Source organism: Lolium perenne, chromosome 4 (genome assembly GCF_019359855.2).
Source record: "Lolium perenne isolate Kyuss_39 chromosome 4, Kyuss_2.0, whole genome shotgun sequence".
NCBI classification, from domain to species: domain Eukaryota; kingdom Viridiplantae; phylum Streptophyta; class Magnoliopsida; order Poales; family Poaceae; genus Lolium; species Lolium perenne.
In genome coordinates this window covers 106,820,044-106,825,371 of record NC_067247.2, presented here as the reverse complement: position 1 = coordinate 106,825,371, position 5,328 = coordinate 106,820,044, and the positions used below count along the sequence as shown (strand labels likewise).

At 40.1% G+C, this 5,328-nt stretch overlaps 1 pseudogene; it reads right to left on the bottom strand.

Moving 5' to 3' along the window:
* Window positions 1-221: 221 nt before the first annotated feature.
* LOC127293571 (DEAD-box ATP-dependent RNA helicase 1-like) lies at window positions 222-3,931 on the bottom strand (annotated as a pseudogene).
* Window positions 3,932-5,328: the final 1,397 nt, after the last annotated feature.

Sequence of the window (5,328 nt, the reverse complement as noted above, 5' to 3'; positions counted from 1 at the left end):
AGCCGCCGCCGCCCAAGTCGCCCGTCGCCTGTCCGCCCGAGTCGCCTCTCATCTCCTGGGCTTGGATTTCCCGCTCGTTGTGATGACCTCCTGATCGATATGATGGTGGACCAGTATAGAAGAATTCCTGAACCCAAGAATTAAAAATGACATGTTCCTCTTTACTCAGAAAAAAAAACCCCACCTAGAATAGCCAAACAAATTGTATCCATTTTCGGTGAAAAAGCTTCAGTTATCTTATTTTCAAAATAGCGAGTACACTAGGCACATACACACGGTACTACCACATGCGCGCACACACACAACGTCTATGACAGAACTAAAGATGCAGGGCTACATAAGTTTGATAAAACCACCACATAATTCGTTGTTGACGCAAACATCACCTCACACTGGAAAAAATATCCAACTTATAGACCTCAAGTAGTCTAGAGGAAAATGTACTCTATCACAATCCAATCATGGGTTGGTTCTAACAAAAGCAAATGGAACAGCAAGTTGGTTGGCATCTTTAGAGTAGAGCTCACCAAATCTATTTTACCAGTGTTAAAGAGAATTATTTAGAACTTCAACCGATACGTTACTTCACATCTGGTTGGGTTCTCTTTCTTTTAGAACCACCTGCCTTTTTATCCCCTGACTTGGATTTCATTGATACTTCTGGTTGCAGAGACTCTTCCAGTTTCTTTAGAGCTGTAAACAAGCCCAGCCAGAAGAAAAACTAGAATGAATAAAACACCAATAATATGGGTAATGGTGGACAAATATAATCTGATTAAATATGACTGCTATCTCACCAATAGAAAAAGTTGGGCCAAGGCTTTCAATTGATTCCTCGGGTAGTGAGCGAAGGCTGCAGCTAGAATCATCTGCCTTTTTGAGCATTTTGTCGAAAGTTTTAACCTACGCAAGATTTGACTCATCAACCCAAGTAAGAAAAAAATTACATTGAGATTAATCCAATTGCACCAGATCTGGGTATAACCCAGTTGCGCTTTGCATTGGTAATAAAAAGCAGGCTGATTTCTCAGACCATGCTTAGTTGAACACCTGGTAGTAGAAACATATGTTTTAATACCAAAACAAATATCCAAGGAATTCAATATTAATGTAATCATAGGTCCTAAACCAAATAAGGAAGTCTCAATTGTTTTCTACAAGGCACAACAGTTATCTACAGCAAATCATGTAGCGTAAAAAAAAAAAACTCAACTTGCTGTGCATGTGTCTAAGACCCACAGTACAGGGATGAGATTGGTTTTTGTTCTGCATCTTCTTTACACAAATAATCATGCTATGTACATTATCATGGTGTGTGAACCAATCAACCAGTTGCAAGCATAGTAGCAGATGCCAAATAGTGTTACTGTTAAACAATGCATTACCTCATGTTTCCTTAAAAAGGTGAAGCAAGAACCAGATTCGCCTGCCCTAGCAGTACGACCTCCTCGGTGGATATACGTTTTCACATACGCTGGCATATCATAGTTGATACTTGATAACATATTTTAAACCATCGATATGTATTCCTCGAGCCATTATATCTGTGCCGATAAGAACATCTATTTTCCCTTCCTTGAAGGCTGCCAATGTCTTCCTGCAGCAGAGTAGTATTAATATCACAAGGTAAGACAAAATATCATTACCACATTCTACCATCAACAGAAGCTAACTTTTCAATTCTTGTTGCCTCCTCAAGTTCAGAACTACATGCGCTAAACAAATCTGATCCATAAAACATGTATAAGATATATATGGCCAAAGATGTTGGTTATTTGCAGTTTCTTCTTATCGTCGTTGTTTGCAATCAACTACGTGAAAATGAACTCTGATTTACAACAGGAAACATATTCGAGTAATTTACCTTCGAGCAGATTCACGCTGCAAACGTGAAAATTCACTAAACTTAAAGGGCAAGTCTTCGAAAAATCCAAGTAAAGTGCTTAGTCTATTGCTTGATTCTACAGATGAAGTAAAAACCAAGCACTTCTCCCCACGCAACTTTTGGAGAAGAACAATGAGACACAGTGGTTTTAAGTTTGATGTGCAGACCTGCAATAGTAGCAGAGCAGCAAGATGATTAAGAAAGCGCAGCACAATTCCCAATACCCTTTACTCCTTTGACGTGGTAGGCATCAGCATTGAAAACAGAAATAACCACTAAGCTGCTGCACAAAGATGGAGATATACCAGCTTGTACGACTCCAGCTTTGTAGGAATTCTGTAACGCTTGTTCCCACTATTCAACAGCAAGGGATGATGCAACTCAAGTTGAGAAAGTTTGCTGGGATCTTGAGTCAGTGTAGCAGAACAAACTATCTTCGCCAGTCTTGGAAAGCATTTACCTTTAAACCCTCGCTCGACACCCCTAATGCCATAGCATAGAAAAACAGACTTCTCAACTGAAGTATAAAGCGGTAAAGTGGGCAAGAATAATATGAGCAATTAATCTGGTAGAGTAAGGCTTACGATCTTCTAATGGTAGTGAATGGATGTATTAGAGTTTTTCCAGCAGTGTCAAGCCAGAGATGATCTTGATTAGTGGAGCGGGTAAACTGGATAACTGTTGGCAACCAGGACTGATATGCCTCTCTTAACATCCTGTCTGTCTCATCAACAACCTGAAATCCAATGTTCCAAACTAAATGTGAGGCATTAATAAGATGCGAAAGATAATCAAAATCGTCATATGCCACAGCCTAGATAAACAAATTATACAAACTGATGGGCCTATCAACACAACAATACTGAAAACCACACAAGCAACATATGCTAAATTATGTTGTAAGCAGCAACTAGTGGCAACACTTGTATGACTTCGAAGTATATCCATAGCAAGGATCTAAACAAGAAGTGAATCTGGAAAACAATTGGTCAGCTCTAAATGCACCAGAATAATCACATATTACTGCTATTAGATACAGGCCAGCTAAAGTAAATCATATGCGCGTTGGTCAAAACCCATTGCCAGAATAATCTAAGTTAAAAAAAAAATCATTAGTTTCTTCTTAAAAATGGACATGGTAGTATGCACACACAAACAATACTACAGTCAATCATTCCACAGAATATTATAGCGCTAACAATACATATCGCATCACATCTGAACTCTAAGGTGTCAAGGTGGGATTCCGGTGGGATTTCACTTATAGTGTATTTTGCCTTTTCTAGTTCAAATTTTAGTGTCAAATTATACACTAGAAAAACAAAATGTACTACAAGTGAGATTTAGGTGGGATCCCACTTGACACCCTACTGAACTCAGCTGTTCATTGTACGAAGAAACACTGTGCAAAGAGGACATATAAATTGTTGATGTTAAACTTACAAGGTACTGAAGATGCTCCAGACTAAAACCTTTTGGCATGTTAATATGATCCATCAATCTTCCAGGAGTAGCAACCAATGTATCAACTTGAGTCTGCGGTTCCATTTCCACAAATTCTTCATCAAGAGTTGGGTAAAGCCCTTGTTTGGACTTCCTGATAAGAAGTGAGATTTCATCCGCTATGGAAGATTGACCAACTGCTGAAGCTACTGACAATCCCACCGCAGGAGCAATAGCATCAAAAACCTGTTTAACCTAGAACGGGGTAAACAAACAGAGGACGATTTCATTTGTTAATATGAAATGGATAAACTGTTGACGTAGCTGCTAACAATATGGAGATAAGTTTCTAGACGGTACGAAGAAGTCGAACGAACCTGCAATGCTAAATCTCGTGTAGGTAGGACGACCAAAGCACGCAAGCACCTTACTTTCCGAGTGGAGAGCATTTGCACAACAGGCAGCGCATAAGCAAGAGTTTTACCGGATCCAGTTGGGGAGTTGATACAGATGTCCCTCTGGAAAGCACCAGGACCGATTGTTTCTAGCCATATCTGAACTGGGAAAAAGGCTTCGATTCCCATTCTCTGCGCCGCCTCTGCCAATCTGTAACAGCAACAATACCCATCAGTTACAGGCTATTTGTGAGGTGTTTGCCTCTGCCAATCTGTAACAGCAACGAGACCCATCAGTTGCAGGCTATTTGTGAGGTGTTTGCAGAGTTAACAGGGCACACAGTTAACACTTTTTTGCAGCTCTACAGAATAGACCAGACTGAACGTGTTAAGCAAGTTTATTCACTGCTAGTGTATTTCACATGGGACTGAACAAATGAAGCGATTCAACCTGATAAGGATTGGATCTCTGTGCATATTGTGCTATTCCCCGGATCGACTCGCTAGCACACACAGTTCGATGAATAAACAGAATAGCAAATGTGTCATTATTACAACGTGTATGATCCAGAATATATTTATTACAACTTGCATAGCTCATGGCTAGCTCAAATAAAAGAGTTCAAAGTGGAAAACAAATAAAAGCAAAGAGCTCCATCACGCCACAGGCGAACATGCTGAGTGGAAGCTCGCGACCTAAATATGGAATCTCACTCTGTCCTCAATGTTACCTGCAACATGAAACGTTGCAGCCACGCAGGGTCAATACATTGAATGTATTGGCGAGTATCACTAGAGACTTATAACAAACCTATCAAGTACATTTTCAAGGTGAGGGTTCAAACTTTTGTTTTGCACAAAGCAATCATAGTCTCGTACTAGTTTTATTCCAGCAATTTTAATCTCCGAACTCCTATAGTGCACATGCGAGTAGGTCAAGCTCAGGGCCCCTACCATGCTAATCTCCTTTTCTCCATTACACATGTCAGTAAGTCAGGCTCAATACCCTTACCATGCCACCACCAGTGTACATGTCAGTAAGTCAGGCTCAACGCCCTTATCATGCCACTCACTACCAGTGTACATGTCAGTAAGTCAGGCTCAACGCCCTTACCATGCCACCCTCCCTTCAACTAGTGTACATGTCAGTAAGTCAAGCTCCATACCCTTACCATGCCACTCTCTCTTCAACTAGTGTACATATCAGTAAGTCAAGCTCCATGCCCTTACCATGCCACTCGACCTATACATGTCAGTAAGTCAGGATCAAAGCCCTTACCATGTCGGTCGACCTACAACCTTCTCAAGTACTATTCATATCCGCCCCAATTTATCCAATTATTGTTTTGTCAACTCAAAACTAACATTTCCACTAATACATACCCATGATATGATATTCCACACACTTATAAAGTAAGCATATCCAAGCAATCAAACATAGGTTGACTCAAATGAATCCAATCATAATAAACATATGGCTATCCTACGCCGGGTTTCATAGCAATATCACACAACTCATCAATAACAATCCTACACATGTACTTGTACTAAAAATCATACTACACGTATAGAAAACAATGGATCTGTTATGATCAAAAGTTCAAC